Source organism: Amblyomma americanum, chromosome 8 (assembly GCF_052857255.1).
Source record: "Amblyomma americanum isolate KBUSLIRL-KWMA chromosome 8, ASM5285725v1, whole genome shotgun sequence".
In the NCBI taxonomy this organism is placed as follows: domain Eukaryota; kingdom Metazoa; phylum Arthropoda; class Arachnida; order Ixodida; family Ixodidae; genus Amblyomma; species Amblyomma americanum.
The window spans coordinates 77061496-77083387 of record NC_135504.1 but is presented as its reverse complement, the minus strand read 5'-3'; the positions used below and the strand labels follow the sequence as shown (position 1 = coordinate 77083387).

General features: G+C 46.1%; 1 pseudogene across 1 annotated transcript in view; it reads left to right on the top strand.

Moving 5' to 3' along the window:
• Positions 1-21892, top strand: part of LOC144102513 (sodium-coupled monocarboxylate transporter 1-like) — a 38244-nt pseudogene that overhangs the window by 10927 nt on the left and 5425 nt on the right. Inside the window, exons 6-13 of the transcript XR_013308215.1 lie at positions 1527-1685; positions 3927-4067; positions 4152-4281; positions 8059-8147; positions 10508-10617; positions 15906-15973; positions 18038-18124; positions 19447-19616. The product of XR_013308215.1 is annotated as a sodium-coupled monocarboxylate transporter 1-like (transcript). The remainder of the gene's footprint in view (positions 1-1526; positions 1686-3926; positions 4068-4151; positions 4282-8058; positions 8148-10507; positions 10618-15905; positions 15974-18037; positions 18125-19446; positions 19617-21892) is intronic.

The window sequence follows — 21892 nt, the reverse complement described above, 5'->3', positions numbered from 1 at the left end:
AGCGTTAGTTATTTCGCATTCGTTAGTTATTTAGATATTTAAGTGTTTAATTACGAATCCAGAGAGGGACAGCGAACATCGTGCGCTGTGCAGTCCCGCGGCTTTCCTGTCGCAGGCACCTTTCTCTAGCAACCGAGAGTGCTCTAAAAAAACACTGAGGTCTCGCGAACATATAATTTTCTTGAGATGAGGAGCTACCGCAATTTCGGTGTAGTTATTGAGCTCTTCCCAGCCTGCCACTTCTAATTAAAAAGATAAATAAATGGTTTAGACAAATAAAATGCGCAGTAACTTCCTTATAGCTCAATCGGCGCCTCAACTGCGCCATGAGTCAATCGATGAATGAGGTAGTGAAAGAAGGACAAGAAAACTCAGTTCAGCAGCTGCGGACTTCTGAAAATTTTCGATCTTGGTTTCAATAATTAACGCACACTGGTGCCTTTTGTGTTTCACCTCCGGAAAGGAAGACCGCGGACATTGGTTTAACGCGAAAGTTGGTGAGATGAGGTTCCCGAAACAATGTGACAGTCATGACGAAGGTAAAGGTGCTTTTTGCCCGTGTCGGCTGGTGTCTCGAAAGCAGCGTTCAACACACTGCGTGGTTTAAATTCGCGCTGTCACATTCTCTTACTTTTGGGATCAAAGACGACAGTACGCAACGTAATCCCCACTCATTCTGGCAAACGGATGATTTCGAATAAAGAAACAAAGAAAGCAGCGGACGCCCTGTCGAAAGCAAGCCATATAACTTCAGGTGTGAACCAAAATCAGTTCAATGAACATACTTGGTTTATGGGGGCTTAAAGTCTCAAAGCAACTCAGGCTATGAGGGACGCCGTAGCGAGGGTCTCCCGAAATTTTGACCCCAACAGGGATTCTTTAACATGCAGTCACATCTCACAGTACACAGGCCTCTAGAATTTCACCTCCATCGAAATTTAACTGCCGCGGCCAGGATCAAACCCGATCGAGCCGAGCGCCATAACCACTGAGCCACCACGGCGGATCAATGGACATGTAGTGAGGACCACTCTTGGAAAGGACTGCAAAGCTGTCCTCCGTTTTCACGCGGTCACTCTGTGCACAGGCGCGTTTCCTTCTCTGCCCTCTTTTGAGCACCACTAGATGAAAACAAAACCACCAGGTTGCTATGCACATGCGCATTTGACGATGGTGACAGATGCTGGCGACAGATGGCGGAAGCTGTCAGGCACACTGTTGCGAATTCGCATGCACAGTTGGCGCCTAGTGGACGCGGACTGCGTTTTGGACGCCCTCATGCGCTGGTTTTCAACCAGTTCTTGTTGTCTTGCACATGAACGCGCGCAATGCCTCGTGCAAGGCGTTTCGGTCTACAAGTGGAACCCGTTAGTTACGGGAATAGACTGGTTCGGTCTGTATACTCACCGCGTGTCCTCTCTAATCTCTCGTCCATTGTGTATTCTTTGTGGGATGTCCTCTTTGAGAATGTTCTAGCTTACAGAGGATTTGCCCGCATACTAACAACGATTATTTTTGCGCCGGAGGGTTGGACTCCGCAGTGTCGTGTGGGCGGACTGCGTGCAAGCTCCTGTGATGCTGTCCTCGCCGGCAATAATAATCGGAAAAGTCATCTACGACTCAAGCAGTGCTTACCCACCTCTGAGACCTCTGACTGATTTCAACGTCACACAGTATATCCTGCGGTAAGATATTTTGGGAGAAAGTTTTGTTGTAAAATACACACTAGCGTCGCTGCTACACGGGCCTCCCCCCGAGAAAGAAAGATGAGCCGATAAGGTGTGACTGCGTAAATTTTCTGGTGCAATCAACACAAAGCCATTATGGAAACATTAAGACGCCAGGCTGCAGTGAAACGTTTTTCTGGACCGTGACAGCGCCGCGATTGCCAGGCACACAGCCTATCTGTTTAAAAAGTTAATTTGCCCGATCTGGAAGAGATTTTGCACATGCAATGACCATTTGTTAACGAGCTTCGCTGAGTAAACATGAAGAATGAAGTCAACATGAAGCACAAAAGAGTATTTCGAACGTTTGGAAACGTTTTGAAGAGAGAAATGTTTTATCTGTTTTATTCGAAGAACTAGCACGACTGGAATCCCCTTCCTCCCTTCATCGGTGCCACCTCCGCATTACAAACTTTAAGATTGTTGTATTAAGTACTGTTTTTGTAAACATATTGTCTTTTTTTATTGTGCAGAATGTTGGTTTGTGATTTGCCAGTCCTTTCTGTAATGGCTCCTGTATGACAGGTTAATGAAATGGATAATCAACTGATCCTCCATTGGCAAGTCTTATTACGGCATGCGTGTTTAGCGATATGGTGTTTTTGTCATCCAAAAAGGCGGGGCGTGATGTATTTAATCTGAAGTCCAGTTTAGTTTATTCTTTTCACAGTTCGTTATTACCCTGTACTCTCTCTGTCACTGCAATAAGTCAGTCAGGCGGGCGTATGAAAAGCGCCGTAGAGAATGTGATTAAAAAGAACTTTATGATAGCAGCCTTACGCTCATTACGTGAAATCGATCAACTGCTTATGAACAAACTGAGAATGGAAGGTTCTGATTATTTCTGCGAGAAAACAGCGCGCGCCGAAACCAGCACCCTCATTCTTTTCGCTGTTCACCGCAGCACACATTTAGAAATATAAATTAACAATAAGGAACTACGTGGTTCAGAAATCTATGCGCAGAAGAAAGGCAAAAGGGCGCGCCTTTATTGTTAGTTAAAACTCAGGCAACCAGCTCTGCAAGTTCGTTTTCTCTCTACGCAGCATTGCAATCAATAGGGCTTGCTTAACAACAACGCTCAATTCAAATGATTGCGCTGGTAGTTTTGTCATCTGAGCGGTGCACAAGTTTTCATCATGAAGGTCCCCGATTTTATCTCTCCAAAGTAAACGTTCAATATCTGCTTCGCCGTTTTCCCGCCGCCTATTTTCAACACCAGGCTGCAATTTCTTCCTTGTCTTTCGTTCATTCACTTCCAACCACACCAAAAGAGGCCAACTGGCTCATATTAGGCGGCCACCATCCACGGAAAAGCGCGTGTTTGTGATATTTCAGAATCAGAGCGAGTCTACCTTTGCTGACTCTAGCATAAGTGCTCCGTATGGCAGCCATGTTGGATCGATCGAGACACCCCCGATGAGCCACCAAAATTGCAAATTATCTTCGTCCACTTCCTTTACTTCATTTGAAGGCATTTAATGCATTTTGAGCTGCAGGATTGCCAGACACGACTTGAGTTTTGTAATCAGAGTGCATGAGACGGCTCGAAATTGTTTTGCGAGAGCTGGCCTTTTTGAACGGTATTGAATGTGCGTCTGCGATCCCCTTTTAACTTTTCTTTTTAAACAATTTTATCCACTTTCTTTAGAGGACAAAGCTATGGGCGAGTTGGTTGGAAAATCAGACCGCTACAGCCTGAAAGACGGAGACAAAGAGAGAGGAAAGACAAACACGGCCCTGTTTGTCTTGCCTCGCGGCCGGGTTTGTCCTGCTCCGTTCTTTGTCTCCGTCTTTCGCGCTGTCACAGTATGAATTCACGTCTTGGTGTCCCTCATGTAAAATGATTTCTATCAGCCTCACTTAGTTTTCTTTTTTAATAGGACGGGACTCATCTTTATCCCCTCGTGCAGGGTAAAAGCGCAAGATACTAGATGGCGTAGTTCTCTTTCTCTGAAATATCTCGAGCACTGTCACGCCATAAAGCGCTTGTCGCACCGCCGCGTGACTAATGTGAGAACAAGCGGAGTAATCCGAGAAATCTCAAAAGCTGCGTTAGATATGAATCACAACACAGCGCGAGCAATTTTTTATGTCCCTCCGTCACATTTTAAACGTCTGTCAATAGAATGTCAAAAGATACGTTGGCGCCTCTTCCTTCATCAGACTCTCGAACGAATCTTCAATTCCCATACGCAGGACTGACTTTGACCTTACCAGCGACGAGAACGTCTGGAGTGGTCTGATTGGAGGGCTGTCGTACACCATTGTGCGCATCGGATTCGACCAAATGGCTGTCCAGAGGTTCATTGCTGCGAGGAATCTGCGAGAAGCGAGAAGGTTTGCGCTGTACTCTTTTGCTCGTCAGCGAAAAGATTTTAAATAATTATGGAAACATATTTGTTCCTATCTCCGCAATTCCAGGATAGCGATCACTGGCGCTGTGTTCGTCGTGTTCTTCTTCGGACTGGGAGCATGCGGAGGGTTAGCCATCTTATACTGGTACAGGGACTGCGACCTAGTCCAGTCCGGAGCCATCAGCAGCTATGACCAGGTAACTTCAGCTGTTTGGTTTTTTTTTAACGCGAAGGCGTTACATGCCCTATTAACATAAAAGCCGGAGTCCACCGTCTATGGCACGCAATTCGGAAGATATCAGAACATTTTTTCGCGCGGCAGCAATTTTCATTTTGGCGTCGCGTCATCATGTTCAACGCACCCGAGCATACCCACCATCCATTGACTGACATGTGGATCAAGATTTTTGCCCGCCAGCGTTCGACAGCTGGCAGTGCCTGCATCATCACTCTACGTCAACTTGAGTAGAGTAGTGTGCACCAGGACTCCAGGGGGGACGCAGTGCAATCAAACATGATTATTTTCTTTTTGTCGCGAGGGAATCTGTGGCCAAAGAGCGCCATGGCACAAGGTTTTTTCTTCTACTCAAGCTACGGTAAAGTCGAAGAACATATATTTTCCCTGAAGGCTGGGAATTGTTACGCCAGGCAGTATTTGGAAACGTTTTCAGATTGACACAACTTTCAAGTCCGGTGGCTTTTAGCACACCCAGCATACACGAAGACATCGCGACAACACCAGAGAATATGAAGCAAGAAGTACAAATAAGAGACAACCACTAGAAAACACAAAAATGCATTCACCAGAAGCAATATAGCCACAATCGGCGGAAAGGGACAAATTGCAATATGGAACTATAAACATTTGACAGTACCAACCTCAAACCAGATATATGCGAGTTTAAAAACTACAAAAAGCTGGAACGAACGAAAAGATGAATTTCACGAAACGAGCAGATGTGCGAAAAGTAAGAAGGTGCGGAGAGAAGGGTCCGAGAGGTTTTTTTTTTTTTTAGTGCGTGTGTGCGTAAATAATTTTATTGCTACACAAAATACTGCTGGGGATTGGGGATGGGTACGCATTGATCCGGTTGGACGAAGGAAGATGGTTTTGTTTGCCACGGGTAGCAATTCGGCCGTGGTGGCTGCCTTCTTCCGGGCTATGACCTCTAGTTTGCATGGCGGGGTTAGAACTTGACAGCATGGCCTCCAGCAGCTCTTGTGTAACGTTTGTTCTGTACTCTGGTGGTTCTTTGGGACGTGCCCATAATATATAGAAAAGATTTGCTGGTTGATTTTACATCTTACAGTGCTTCGGCGTATATGTCATGATATAGAAGTGCTTTGAGATACGACTGGTGAAGATGTTAAGAAATTGTTGTGTGCTGCCTGGGATGTCGTTTCAAAGAGAGATACGGGGAGCAATGCAGGAGAGCTAAAACCGGGAGAATACACTGGTAATGCTATGGCACCCTGTTTGTCTTTACTTCTTTGTCCTGTGCTCGGTAGCACTGTTTTATTCATTAACTATGTAGAACTTGTAACTCGCCCAAACTGCCGTTGTGCTTCAGTTCATGGTATTACAATGATGGGTGGGGTAGGGGGGGGGGGTGAATAATATTGCATTAAAAGAAAAATTCATGAGGAGTGCTACGCACATTCAAGAGAATTCAAAAGATGGTGTTACCTTGGTGTACGGTGCGCAACATAAGAAAAATCTTCAACTTCACATTATTTCCCTGCTTTATTAATAAGCTTGTTACCAAATTAACCGGAAAGTAATGAGTGAGCAGGTTTGGAGGTAATTATAATTACATTTCCTTTCGATATGTTCAGGCAAAATCGCCATGGCTTTTTTCACCAGTGATTAATCAGATAAGCTTACTTTGCAACTTACAATATACATCAGTAGCGTTTGAAGGCCATTCCTGCAGGAAGACGTGCTATTGTTCAGGTCATTCACCAATATTAAACAAGAAAAGAGTTCAGCGGTGTGCGGTGCTGCATGGCTGACGAAGTCACGAAGTCAAGGAGGATAAATGTCACACTATAAGTTGATGATTTCAGATGTTAGGTCCGGTGCAATACCATCGCACACAACCTGAGTTTTCATTGCGAGTCTTATGTCATCCACTGACATTGAAGAAAATGGCCCATCCGAGGTGTTTCTTTAAGCTTGAGGGGAGTTTAATAGAGCCCTGTGTCTGGCTTTGGGTATTTATGCAAATTCCAGTCAGCTGTCGCTACCAGCGCGAGTTACCTTCGTCAATGGTTAAATAACGCAGCACTCTCTGGAGTCCATTGAAGCACGTACAAAAAAGATCGTCCAGAGAGAATGTAGAAAGTATGTGTGACGCTTGCTTTCTCAACTGCCGGGGCCATTGCAAGTTCCGTCTGTGTAAGGAGGTAAGTATTGTGAAGAGGGCAGGGAAAGAGAAACTGTAGCTGGTACGAAAGGAGATTTAATCAACGTCATCTTTAGTTGTTCACATACATCTGTTCACTGCTTACAACTTGTTTTGGAACACGTGGAATCAAGGCTGTGTTAACATAAACTGTAAGCTGCCGCTGGGATATCCGCCAACGGGATCATTGCTTTCAGAGCCTAGAAGGGCAAATTTCAAAAGGTGCATGCTTGCGAACAAAGCGTGGTGACCTAACATTAGGCAACAGTCGGCAAGGTTTGTATGGGACACTCTGCGTGGCGCTCTTTTCACGATCGCTTCTGTGGTACGTTGCACGTGATCCTGCACAATTTTTGCGTAGCCGCCGCGGTGGCTCACTGGTTATGGCGCTCGGCTGCTTACCCGAAAGACACGGGTTCGATCCCGGCCATGGTGGTCGAATTTCGATGGAGGCGAAATTCTAGAGGCCCGTGTACTGTGCGATGTCTGCGCACGTTAAAGAACCCCAGGTGGTCCAACTACGGCGTCCCTCATAGCCTGAGTCGCTTTGGGACGTTAAACTCCCATTAACCAAACTAAACCAAACCAATCTTCGCGTAGGCTTGCTGGCACACAATTTTCGATCATTTGTGTCAGCACCACTTCGTAACTACGCTTCGGGGGGTGAGAACAGCAGAGACAACAGAGACTGGAGCGGCCTTTTGTCTTGTATAGCAGAATAAGGGCTAGTCCGGACAGGACACTCTTGAATCGCCTTTCTTGTCCGGTTTGATGATGATTATAGATTTTTTATGGCGCCAGGGCATCCATGGCCAAAGAGTGCCATGACACAAGGTATTTTCGACTTCTCAAGGTGGGGTCGAAGACGCATTTTCCAAGCATCTCACCCTGAATAAGCCGAGCACTAGACCAGAGGAAAACTTGTGCCCATTGTATCGCCAGTGGGTACCGGCGACACTGGGGATCGAACCCCGCACCTCCCGCATGCGAAGCGGACGCTCAACCACTTGGCCACCGCAGCGGTACTGTCCGGTTTCTGTCCCGTGGTTCTGAGAACACAGCAAAGAAGTGATAACAGTAGTTACCGTTTTATCCCTGCATATATGACTGCATATGTGGCCTAGGGGATACAAAGTGTTAAATACCAACTAGCAAAATTTGTAGCCTATGAAAGTAGCTCAGGAGGAAGATCATTTAATTTTTTTGGTGAACGGAGCTTCACAGCTTTAAAGGGTGGTTTTGCGAACTAATGAATGTTTGCTTATGAGATGTTTGCACTGACTGCGCTCATTATACGCGGTTAGCGCTTGGCTGCCGTGAAGAAGAGGCACTAAACTAAGCCGGGAGGAGCAAAACGTGTTGACAGCGCGAGCACAACGGTCTCGTGAGCTGTTCCAAGTGTCTGGCTTAAAGTGAGGAAACGTTTGCGAATGATATCAAGCATTTATTTGTTTTGGCTGAAAAGGGCCCTAAATACAAAAACTGCACGATTACTTCAATTAACAGTTTAAATTATGCAGCTTTAAGAATATGACGAGAGCATGCATCACCTTTTCTAATCCCATCCAGGTCGTTCCATACTTCATGAAAGAAAGGTTGTCCGACGTTGCAGTTTTGAGGGGCTTGTTCCTGGCTGGGCTTCTTGGTGCTTCTACAAGGTGAGACTGATCTATGTTGTTGTAGTACACATTTCCTTCCTTCTGAACATGCAGTGTCTTGCAGAGCGCAACAAGGCGATAATGTTTCCAAACCTGTAGTCCACTCACTGCAGTAAAAATAACAAATGTTACTTCAAGATGACAGCTCATGAATTTTTATTTTTCGTTTCCTTCTGCTGTCAAGTATGCCATCAATGCAGATTTTTTTCAATTTGTTTGTGAATTTTTGTCTCTTCCTGCTGCCGCAACGTTCCGCAATGCTCGAGTACGCGAAAATAAGGGTAGAAAACAATTGGGGCCTCTTAAGCGAATTCTTAACGAATAAAACGCCAGAGGATTTATGTTGCCTTCTGTAGTGTGTACAATACGCGTCTAATGTTCTTCCTGCCAATTTGCAGCCAAAATTTCGCTAGAAACTAGTTCTCTTATATGGTATGCATGCGTCCACACTTTCTAGAATGCTCTAGTGCCTTCCACCGCATTATCGTATATAATTTGACTAATTCGAACCAATAACTCACCTTGATCCACCCACTAATCTCTACCGATCTGTACAACGTGTTTTCTGGCGTGGGCCTGCATCCAAAACATTGGGGGTCCTTTGGCGATTTTGGTCGTGTGCTATGTTTAAAATTTGAGGGTTCTCATGCTTTAAAACTTGGTGGTGCCCTATGATTGGGCCCCTAATCGTCATGTGGTGTTGTTCACAGCTGATGACGGATGATCGGTAAAGCGATGTGTGACTGCCGCGGTAGGTGGCTGTTTTAAACACAGCCATTGGTGCGGCTTGTGAGGTCTAGGTCTCTCTTTCCGAGCTCCCATAATGCTCAAGTACAGCGCCATGGTGGGAAGCTGGCAACTGCATTGAATTTGGCAAAGGTGCACAGTTTTCTCACAGTCCGTGGGCAGGTTGTGAGGACGCCAGAAGGTCGAACGACTTCTCTCGACCAATCAGAAAAGTTAGTTGCAGATAAGCCAGAAATTTTTGAGAGACACAAAACTAAAACGCTATCGTGTTAATAAAATCTGATTTTTTGCCAGCAACAAGGAATTAGAAATCTGGTCAGCCTCGACCACGTTGCCGATTTGAAAAATTCAGAACATGCTCATCTTCAATGTTGATGGCCTTTAATTTCGAAATTTATCTTGCCACTGAAGTGAAAGATAAAACGTTTATTAGTTTATTTTCGTTAATTAAAACTTTAATTATTGAGCTTGACGACATATATAATGTACTCCTGCTATACAATCCACCTGTCTCCTAAATGTCTCCCAGTTTTTAAAATAAATATCTGGAAGCTTAAGAATATTACCCTGTACAGCGCTATATCCTTCGTCATCATCCGTTCGGCTACGTCGACTGCAACACAAGGGCAACGATGACGAGTTAACTCTGTGCTGAGCCAGCGACGGCCAAGCTATTCCCGCTAACATTCTAGTCTCACCCTCTAATCTGATCATGTGTAGTTTCCTGCTGCATTGTGCCGCTCTTGAAGCACACTTCGCAACCATAGCGGACAGTGGGCTATCTGCTATGAGCACTACATGCCCCTCCCACGTTCACTATTCTCGATGTGACCTCAATGCCACCCTTACTTGAGCTGCTAGCGAGTGGAACGGGTAACCGATGGCCATTAACGATAACGGAGAATGGCGAAGCAGTGTTCTGAGATCAAGCGCAAAAAGGAATATGCCGTACATTTCTACTTTGCAGTGAGAGACGCTTGTTCTACCGAAACGCTTGCACGCCAACCAACATAAAGGGTTCAAATTAAATTGAGGACAACGCAGTGAGCTACGGTGTAACTTTAAGGAATAGGACGAAGGGTTCAAAGAACAAATGCGGGTTTATGAGAGGCTAGTCCAAACCAGAAAGAAGAACTTTCAATTAGGGGAGTTGGTACTGAAGCATCCTTGTAAAACAGCGCGAACAACGTCGGACAAGAACAGGAAGGACACGGGACGAGCGCTGTCTCGTGTCCTTCCTGTTCTTTTCTGTCGCAGTTCGCGCTGTTTCACAGGAAGAAGAAATGGGTTTGCACAGGGCATGTAATGCGATTGCAAGATGAGCGATGGCTGTTAAGGGTAATAGAATGGAGTCCAGAGAAGGCAAGCGTAGCAGGAGGCGGCAGAAAGTTACATGGAGGGATGAGATTAAGAAGCTAGCGGAAATAAGCTGGCCGCGGCTGGCACAGGGCAGGATTAAACGAAAAGGTATGGGAGAGGCCTTTGTCCTGCAGTGGGCGTAGTCTGGTTGATGATGATGACTATCAGCAAAAAATGAAAGGTGAACTTCAGCCACGAACATCCCACATTGATGAGACTGCACGTTGAAAAAATTACCCTCCTGAATCGTGCAGCACAGTCTCGTCTATCGTCAACTCCAACGCCGCCACCTTTTACATCGACATCGTCGCCCCGTACGTGAAGATGAGTGAGCGGACAGCCAACCATGTGGTGCGGATTCTAGGTAAATCAGCAAGAACTTGCTCTATTTCAAATGTAAACTTTTCTTCATAAAAGACACGTTCATAATGTTTCTGGCGCTTATTCGTTGGCGGAGAAAACACGATGAACCGGTGAATTGAAAACAAATGACGGTCGATTTTCGTTGTTAGGCCAAATGAGAATTAGGTGCGTGAGCAGTTCGCAATTGTTAGTACGGCAATAATCAGTTAACTGTCCAGCAATTTTGTCCTGCAATTCTAGACAAAAGCACTTTTGAACAGGAAAGAATCTATGGACGCAATTTTTTCATATATTGTAAGATTTCACTATAACAATCAATATATCTGCAGATATCCTGGCGTCACGATTGCACTATTTGGCTATTAACCGTTTTTGATATTGTCAAAAGCGTTCCCTATTGTTTTTCCACGGCACTCCTAGCTGCTCAACGCCAGCAATTAAGAAACTTCAAACGAAATTTTTGCTACTGATCAGAAGAATTAACTATTGGCTTCAATATTTTCATTACAGTATCTTGCAGTTTTCTAATAATAAATGTTTTGCCCAGAAATGTTGGGCATGGGAAGGCATGCAAATGAACACTTAAAAGGCTATAATACAAAGAGAAATCTTGAAACAGTAGTTCTTTAGTGCACATGAGAGGCAAACACAATAAACACAAGTCGTTCACATGCAACTGCGACAATCCGAAGACCGGAGGGTGATGATGACATCGTCCCGAAGACAACGCGTGTCCCCTCGCAGGTCCGCGGCTGGCCTTAACGGTGTTCCCCGGCAGTCGTGCCGGGGCGCTTCTTTTGATGTCAACTAGAGCCCGGGCGGACCAGCGGCGATAAGCGGCCGTTATTTTTAGGACATTCCGCGCCTGCTGGCCACTTGCCTCAAGGCAGGTCCAGACACACGTAGCACCAACAGTATAAGCGTTAGCTCACACTCCAACCGGCCCGCGCATCACCATCGGTCAGGAAGGGCCAGGTTCCAGAAGGTTCGAGACGTTTCTTCGCCGTCCTGGCGCCGCCGCTTCCGAGCGAAGTGGAGAAGGTGTCAGTTCCCAAGCAATGTTACGTACCATCCGGTGATGATGTGGACTTTTCTGCGTCGTTGTCTACGGCGCGTGCGGGCCAGAAAAATTGCGCTCTTGCACTACGTTCATCAGTAGTCCCACAGTTTAAAGCAGGTAGGCCGCAGGTATGGGGTTGATGTACTTTTTTCTGCACCTAATAAGCTTTGCAGAACTTGCGCCATGGTTGATAGGAAAACAAGAGAAGAAACACAAGACAAAAAAAGAGGTAAAAAAAGCGGGCCGAGTAACTCCTGGCTTGGAGTTCGTCCATTGTGCCGAGGGTGTGGTGTATAGTGTTCCCTTCACGTGTGGAAAGAGTTATATAGGCCAGACGGGAAGGTGCCTGAATACCCGCCTACGTGAGCACAACACTTCTTTGGGACGGGCCCCTTTCTCAAACCTACCCTTGCACTACACAGAATGTCGTCGTAACACCTCAATGCCTGCTGCAGAACCATTCACTCCACTTTTTAACGATACTAAGATCGTGTAGAATCACAAAGATAAACTAACTAGAGATTGATTGTAAAACATTTTATTCGCCAGAAAGAGCTTGGTAAGAGGTCACGTTGAGTGGTCGAGAGAACAATGCCCTTGTCGAATTTGTCAGCCCACTCCACCGCCAGAACGTTCGTTCTGGGGTCCGAGTTAGCCAGCACGGCCTTCAACCGTTCGAAAGAAGGAGCCGTAACTAGATCACCCGGAGGAGGCTCTATTTTACAATCCCACAGGATGTGATCGTAGTTGGCTCCTTGGCCACAGTGTTTACACTTCGATTTGCATAGATCCGGATAAATGTGTGGAAGGAGTGATGGGGTGCGCATCGATCTCGTCTGCAGACGACGCACGTAACTTCTTGTTTTTTAATCAGGCTTTTGTGCGGGGGGGGGGGGGGGGGAGTTCTCCACTCTAGTTTAAAATGATTGGTGAGATCATGATATGGGATCATAAAGTCCTCCGTGAAATTCGGAGAGCCAGACTCATCCACTGCACGGTCGACGAAACCTCGTACTTTATTGTTGGCTGCCTCGTTGCCCGGATTCCCCAAATGGGAGGGGACCCATCTCAGTTCCGAATAATTTGGTGGCGTTAAGGATTCTAAGGGAGGTGTTTGCAATTCGCCCTTTTGCGAAATTTATTGATAGCTATTTTGGAGTCGCTGAGAATGATGCTCTCTTGGGTATGCGCTAGGGCGAGGGCTATAGCCGCCTCTCCTGCCGTTTCAGAGGATTTCGTTTTGATTGTTGCCAAGACGATGTGGTCACCATTTTCGTTCACAGCCACAATTGCAAGTGCATTCGTATGTTTGTATTCTGCCACAACTACATAAATGTTTCCAGCATACTGCCCGTATTTATTATGTAAGGCTTTGGCTCGTGCCTGTCTTCTACGCTTATGGTGTATGGGGTGGATGTGTTTGGTTAGTGGTTGGATTAGTAGGGCTGTCTTATAGTCGCGGGGCAAGTCTACTTTAGCGTCTTTATTCGCCGGTTGAAAGTTAATGCCAAGCCTGGTAAGAATACTCGTGTCAGATCTGGAATTGGCTTATCTCGCTGTTAGAGCCATTAAATGGGATTCTTTCATTTCATTTTAAGTGTTGTGTACTCCTAAGCTCATAACACTTTCGGTTGAGGTATTTAGTGGGAGTCCTATGGCAGCTTTGTAGGCCTGCCGTATCATGCTATCCAATTTGTCCTTTTCCGCTTTAGTAAATTTGAGATAAGGGGTAGCATAGAGTGTCTTCCTTAGCGCAAAGGCGGGCACTAGTCGGCATAAATCTTTCTTTCGCCCCTTGTCTTCGATTAGCGATGCGGCGGATTAATCGCGCCATCGCTTCTACCGTGCAGTTTAGCTTAGTGAGTGTGTCATTATTCTTTCCATTTGTTTGTGAATACAACTCCATTGACATAGACGTTTATTTGCAGGGTGGGGGGGGGGGGGTGTTGTAGTTCTTCTACCTCTTTGTTTCTGGCGTATCACGAAGAGTTCAAATTTTTGCTCTGAACAAGTGAGGCCGGATTCCCATGCGCATGCCTCAATGATATCTATTGTTTCTCGGGGTGTGTCTTCTCGGTAGCCTTCGCATGCTTTGGTTACGCAAAGCGTGATGTCATCTGCATAGAATGTGTGATGTAGGTCCGGTATTTGTGCAAATTTGGGGGGGGGGTGTGGTTAATGAGGAAGAGGTTAAAAAGGAAAGGGGACCGGACAGAGCCCTGTCGTGTTCCTTCGGTTCCTAGTGTTATTGGGGCAGACTCTATTGTTCCGACCGTTATCACTGCACTTCTGTTAGTGAGGAAAGATCGGATGTAGTTGTACCTCCTTTCTCCGGTGTTCATTTCTGACAAGTTTGTCACAATGGCTTTGTGGGTCACGTTGTCGAAAGCTTTAATAAGGACTAAACCCAATATTGCTTTCGTTCCTGTTCCCTCGTCAGCTTCAATTGTCCTTTTTAAGCTGCAAGAGTATCTCCTGGGTAGATAGTTGGGCCCTGAATCCTAACATAGTTTCAGGTAGGAGGTTCATGTCCTCCGCATAGTTTTCGAGCCTGATGAGGATGACATGCTCCATTAGTTTGCCTAGGCATGATAATGATATTGGGCATAGATTCTCACTGCTGAGGTTTACACCCTTTAGGAAGAGAAGTGATTTTCGCGTGTTTACACTCTTGTGGTATGTTACTTGAGTGCCAGTATTTGTTCATAAAGTCTGTAATCGCCGCAATCGACGTTGTGTCTAAGTTCTTGAGAGTCTTATTTATTTCGTTGCCTGGTCCTGCAGCAGATGTTGTCCGCTAATTTCCAATTGCGTACCAGACCACCGTGTCTGTGGCGTTTGCGTCTAAATTTAGATTAGGAGTCCCCGGAAGTCTTGTTGTGTGGTGCCCTCATCCGTGTTTAGATAGCGTTCTGTTGGCTCTTTGATTAGGTCTTTAGTTGTAGCCTCATATTTATGTATGAGTCTGTACAGTTGGTTTCGTTGCACGGGACGTGTTTGTTCTGGGTCAAGCATGTGCCTCAGAAGATGCCGTCTTCTTATTTCCGAGCTGTCCGTTGATGCTTTCTCATATTTGGTTCTATTATTGCGTTTGTATTGTAAGTGTATGTTCCTCGATTCGCCTTTGAATTTGAGCTATCTTACATTGGAAGAAGCAAAAATACAAGAAGCGACTCCACTTGTATTTTTGCTTCTTCCATTGTTTGTGGAGGCCTTTTTGTGCCTGCCACAGGTGTAAGAGTTTGTGTTCTGCAATCTGCTCCGCTTTCTCGACTGGCACCACAACAACGCTAGTGGACCTGACATCTTGATTCAGGGAGATAACCCAGTCGCTAAGGTTAGAGATCTCCTTTGGAACTGTTTTGTTGCAAAGTTCCCTGAACTTGCCCCAATCCGTGGTTCGTGTGTTTTTACTTTTGTTTTTAAGTTTTGTCGCGTGGAAGGTGCGGTTAATGATGAAGTGATACCAAGATTTTGCCCGGTGTTGAACCACTTTGCGTCCTTGACATCTCTAGAGAGGGATAAGTCTGGAGATGTGTCCACACATACACTGTTACCCATTCGTGTGTGGCCGCTCGGGTTGTTTAGCGTTGTGAGCCCTAGTGATTGGATGGTTTGACAGAGCTCGTTTCCTTTCGTAGTTGCTTTGGTATCATCAACGAAGCATTTCATATTTTCATATTTAAAAAAAACCGCGGCACATGCGTAAGCGCCCCATCTGTCTTCGTCCATAACTGTGAACTCTTGTATCTCGATCACCATGACTGAGATTTATCAGTGTTGCTGATGCAGCTCATGTGCGCTCTCGGTTTTAGAGTATATTTTACGTGTTCCTTTTCAATGAACCTCCAGTTGCTAGTCAGCGCCTGTTCCGTCTTCTTTCTTGTCCCTATTGCTGTGCTGTTTTAGTTCAAGTATGTACCAACTCGCTCAACTCGCCATTAATGAAGTTTCCAACCATTGTGGGTGCTCCATACAAAGTTTTGTACATGACTGTAGCAGAACAACCGTTGGCGTTCTGCGTGAAATCCAGACTAATTACCTTTCTTTAGACCCGCGCAAACAGTTCAAGGAGGCAATAAAATTCTGACGAGATCTGACGAGCGACCCCTGCAAGGGCTATACTTCAACCAGACCTGCAAAAATAACCAGAAAACGTGGGAAGGGCATATACCAAACACCGCAGTTGTGAGTAACAAAGCTTTTTAACTTGTGAACGCTGGTTTCAGCTCTGGCAAGCGGTATCATCATGACCCTCTATGCCATTGCGGTACCATACATGGGCACAGCTACCAGAGTACGTATCGACTTTTTTAGTTCGTCAATGAATCAACCTGTGTGTATTTGTCTCTATGTGTCCTTGTGATCGAGCACCCACTATTCATTTGGGACGTGCTGGGTTCGCTCCCCATTGCCGTTGGGTACCCACCGGATTTCTAATTAGTACATGATCGAGCCTTCAACTGTTACTTTCCCATTCATTAAGATAATCTAAATCCTGCCTAACTGCATAAAATCAGAGCCTTAGAGGATATACTGTCATGACACTTATTCTGCTGCCGCGTAAGAATAAAGCGCCTAAACACAAACAGTGCTGTTCGCGGTATTCAACTTTGTTGCCACTGCATGCATGGCCTGCCCTTCAAGCCCACTGCGGCTTTGGTTCGCCTATCGTGTATAGCTGCTGCGGAAATCTTTTATTATTAAAGTTTATTGTTATTACTATTATTAATATATCTGCCTGCCCGCTTCCCCGCCTGCCCGTCCGCCTGCCCGCCTCTCCGCCTTCCTGTCCTCCTGCCCGCCTGCCTGCCCGCCTGCCTGCCCGCCTGCCTTCCTGCCTGCCATTTCAAGATCAAAGGCTGTTGTGGCCGTATGAGAGTTCTGGCTATAGAAAAAAATGCATATAAAAGTAGCGAAGGAGTAACGTCAACGCCGCTACATATTAATATTACCAATTATCAACTCAGATGCACTGGGGTTAGTTGATATGCACGCTGGTAAGCTCGTTCAGTCGACGACAGTGCGTGGTATGTATGAACAAATATGCAGATGAACGACACGCGATTTTTTTAAGTTTGTGAGGCCGGTCCAGGCACGGAATCAAGGCTGGTGACTGAAAAAATTATGGATTACAGACGGATGGGTCCAAGGTTTATGCAAGAGTGCTAGTCGTTAAGGTTCATGGCGCTGAGATAAGTCCTCTAAGTAGGCACTATTTCTCACAAAAACAAAGTAGTAAAGACCAATATTAGACTACCATAAACTGTTTTTATGCTCATAAGCTCTGTCGTTTGGCCATATTTTTGGTCACTCGAAATTATCACGGTAATTTAGCACATTTTAGTTCCTTACGTGGCGACATGGCAGTTAAGATTCAACAGCTTCAGCCTGTTTAGAATTATTTTAAAATATAATTTCTATAACGAATCTTGGCCTAGCTTCACGAGACGGTTCGGTCTGATCCGTCACAAGGTAAAGTGCCAGGCAGAACGGCTAGTACAGTCGGGGACAAAAGTATGTGGACCATGTGTTTCTCAAGAGAAGGCGATATCTTTATTATTGGCCGGCGGCTGGAGACTGCCCTTGCGGAAATGAAAGAACAAAATTTTGGCTTTCATCTCCACAAGTGCGGTCTCCAGCCGCCGGATAATAGCAGAGCTATCGGCTTCGTTTGAGGAGCGCGTGGTCCAAAGACTTTTGTCCTCGACTGTACAAACTATATGGTTTTGTTGTATGGTTTTATGGTGTGGTCCCTAAGCGACGCAGGCTATGAGGGACGCTGTAATGAAGGACTCCGAATATTCCGACCACCTGGGGTTCTTTTACGTGCACTGACATCGCACAGTACAAGGGTCTCTATCATTTAGCCTCCTTCTAAAATGCGACCGCCGCGGCCAGGATCGAACCAGCGTCTTTCGGGTCAGCAGCCGAGCGTCATAACCACTGAACCACCGCGGCGGCTTACATTATATGAATACTGCAAGGAGAAAAGTTATTGTGCAGCAAACGCGATGTACAGCGCCCAGTACACAATTCCAGCGTGAAATAAAAGCTTCGCCGTAAGGCCATGGAGGCCTGAGGGATTCTCAAGCCCGACGTGCCTAAGCCTAGCTGCTTAATAGTAAATCTGTGCTATCACTGCGTTTCCTGTCACGGGCTGCCATAAGTGCGAGTTTCAGCTAAATAACACCCCAAACTTTGACAACGCACAAAACACATAAAAACGAGGTGTCAACAACAGCGTACGCTTTGGGCCACAGCAGCCACGCATACTTTCCACCAAGCCCTCTTGGCAGGCTGGCGCATAATGGAGAGTGGCTCCGTTTCCTCACCAACCCTGTTTGCTATTTCTCCGCAGTTGTTCGTGTCACTCTACTCATCAGCTTCGGGGCCTTTCATCGGTCTCATCCTCCTCGCCGTCTCGTCACCGTGGGTCAACGCAAAGGTTGGCATGACATCGACCTTCTCTTAAATTCACGCAGTTGTCTGCTGGCCACGGCGCCGGGATTCCATTCTTGTTCGGCACTATGCTAAAAAGCGATTTTCTCCTGGAACGAAACGCGAGGTATTTCAAATTCTTGCGGAAAGGCGAGTAATGAGCAGGGATGCCCCCAGCGTCAGAAAAGACATCACGCCTACCACTCGCTCATTTCTCGATGGCCTAATGGGTATCTGTGCTTGTGAGCGGAGCTGCAAGGTTCGAATAAATCTAGTGCAGTGCACTAAAATACGAAGGCGAAAATTTGGCAACATGAAAACAAGAGTTGCGTTTAGATCGGCATTCAACATCAGAATATGCTGTGCGGCAAACATTTCGAAAACATTAGTACCGACATGGGGGATAAAGGCAGGCGGTATGCTAATGAGGCATTCGTACTTAAAGTAAAACAGGGTGTGGATTCTGGAGGACACTCTGCAAGCAGTCACCTAAAAAAGTCATGCCTAGGTGCATATAAGCCCGGTGTATTCGGGATAAACCCACAAATGTGGAGTAGGTTTCAATTAGGAACTAACTACATACTTATTAGCATTCACCTGAGCTCAGCCATAGCGAGAAAATGTAAAAGAAAATACCTTTTCCTGGTTCCACTTCGAAACGTCTTAGAAAGCTGAATAGCTTTCCTTCGTAGCCCTGTGGATGCGCTTTGTGTGATGCTAATTAGCAATTACTCCCTATGTGGATATACATTGCGTCTACGTGAGTGCGTGACAGTAGACTACATTTAAGATTATGCTCTCGATTGACCACAGAGAGCATTATGAGCACTGCATGACGCTCGCTTTCTAAATAACTCGTTCGCACAGTCCTGTCTGTCAGTCATCCTGGCACTATCAGTTAGGAAGCAAGCAAATTCTGTGACAGCAATGAAACCTTAGGGGCGTGACGATGCAGCCCCCGAACCCTATCTGGGCCACCCATGCTGACAACGGCACATGTTCTGAATGCTTCAGCAAGAAAAACGAGGGAAAGGCCAAGCCACTTGAGCCGATACTTGGCGCTAACACTTTAAAAACAGGAAACATTTAGTCTGATTCACAGAATCGACACGATATTTTTAACAAGTCAATCTTTTGACTTACGCGTTTTGCGTATCCCAGCCCCCTGATCATGCCACAAGCAAAAAGGTTTTTGTTAGGAGTATAACGCGCAGAAGTGGTCTTGTTCGCTGCTCCTAACCAAGATAAACCAAGATGGACGAAACGCTATTAAGCGGCATATATTTGGAGCATATTTCCCTACGGGCCCCATGACTGCTGCGTGTGCAGGGCGCTGCATGGGCCAGCCTGCTCGTATGCGCGATCCAACTGTGGCACGCGGTTGGTCGGGGACTGTCGGCAGTACCACCACCGCCTGTGATTCCGGGGACGCTCGACCGATGCCCGCCGAACACCAATGGCACTGTTGCAGATCTGGTGGGTCTGTCCGCTCGCCATAGGTAAGGACTTTGTTTCAATGCGAACATATGCTTTGTGCGCAAGTGCTCAAACGAGCATCCGCTTGACTTATATTATCGGCTGAAGTGCATGCATGAGGTTAGTTGCAGGGTCAGGGACGGCAGTTAACATGCTGGACGTGAACCTGACTTGAGAAATCTGTGAAGACCAGAACTATCCGAGATGCACTGCATGCAAGAGCAGTGAAGGTTATACACTTTTAAGTTTTGAAGGGCCAAAATAATGGTGGCATTACTAAATGAAAAAGTTGCGCGAAGTTGAGTGAACGATAAGTTTTGACAGCACTGTGAGCTCTCGGGAACTTAACTTGTACAAGAGAGCATGCCCGCTTCCTGAGAAAATAGCACCAAAAGTGTAATAGGCTGGGGTAAGCGACAAAAAGGCCGTTGCAAACCCTCATGATGCAACACAGCATCACAGAACGCAAGAGCTGAAAATTTAGGCGTTGTGAGCAGATAGCCTTGGTGCTTGATGTGTGGGCTTTTGCAGCATACCTTCATTTTACTGAGATAATAGTTTTCTTGATGCAGCTCAAGTCACAGAGTCAGGTTCCTACAAGTAACACGCCTACCATATGGATGTTTCTGAGCTCACTGAAAGCGACCGCGATTTGTGCTTCCAGAACAGTCGGCGCTAGATTCTCCTCCTCGCTCCGATTTACAAGCCGATTGAGAGGCTGGCGTGATATGCCTCAGTGGGCCTTAAGCACGAGACAGAAGCATTCAGGTGTATTATACAATTCTTCTCCATAGCCCACCGCAGCACACTATCCACTACTAGCGAAATTCACGTGATCAAAAGGGAAACGAAAATAAATATATAAACAAAAAGAAAAATTACAGTGCAGCCCTATGCTTCCTACGTGATAGTTTTATTTGCTTATGCGGTGGTAAACTCCAAGTACTGTGTATACCCTGTGCGATTTCATGGTGGAAAAGGGTGAGAAATAGAATAACCACCATAGTACGCCAGAAAACTGCTGCCAATAGCCGCCAAACAGACATATTGAGTTTCAAGGGGATGCCTGTTGCAGCACGGACCCTTGAGGCACCAAAGCTCAACCATTACCTGCACTGTGGCGATAAGTTGCAAGGTGAAGGGTAGAAACTACGAACTGTTGCGGTTGGGGTCTTGGTCTTTTCCCGCATAATGGGCTTCCGGTCTGTCTACCAGGTTGTGGCCTCTGGGACCTTCCCGATTGTATTCAGGTGAAGCACAGGGGAAATAATATGCACCCGTAGTCCATACATGCCCTATGGATTGAAATTTTTCGGCCCCAAAAATTAGCGCACTTGGAAACGGTTTCGCACCGAAGTATTCAGAGCATCACTTCACGAGTACTGTGAGAGCTTCCCTCAAGTTTTGATTGTACACTCTGTTGAGCACAACGCTCCAGTTGCCGCCAGAACAGTTTTTGTCATTGCAAATTGTTAGTGCGAAAGCACCATTCCGATGGGAAAAACCCGAGCAAAATCTTGCCATGTTTGTATGATTACGGGGTTGGTGTGTTTTTGTCGAGTGAAATAAATAAAATTCCACGACTGGGATTCGAACCCTTGTGGCGTGAGCAGATCTGCCTCGCAGGCCGCGGTTTAGCACTCAATGTATTATGCCACAACACACTTCCACGCTGTGCAGTGCACATCGTCTTGCTCATCAACTAATACTACTGTGAAAGTAATATTAATCAACAAATAGTACTATCAAAGTAATGTTCGAGCTTTGAGCTATGTGGCAGTAGTTACAGAGATGTACGCTTCATTATTTGGCGTGGACAACGCAGTGGCAGAAGCGCTGCTCTTAAGCATAGGCTGCCGGCGTATATGGGATAAATTGGCATTGATGATGAAAAAGCTGTAGACGTGCATAACTGGCTTCCTGGGTCTGCGACACCTCACTCGTGCTTTCAGGTACATGGAGCTAGTGTCCACTAGCAAAAAACTGCGCTTTCACAAAATAATTCGTATTTAGCAATGCTAAGTCGTCTGCCATTTTCGTCATTCCAAAATTATAGGGTAGGAATGTGATGCACAGGAACTTTGGGGATCTGCTTGTCCTAGCGAAGGCAGCACCGAAGCGACATTCCATTGAACCAACAGAACTCGTTTCGGTCGTACCGCACAGAGGTCTCAATAGTGTCCAGGGCGTACTATAGGAGCAGGTGTTGCTCAACGAAAGACGGTGAGATTGTTGAGCATTAAAGAGATCGAGGTGTGACTTCTCTTCGCGTACCACCTTACGGTGGAATTGTGAGGAT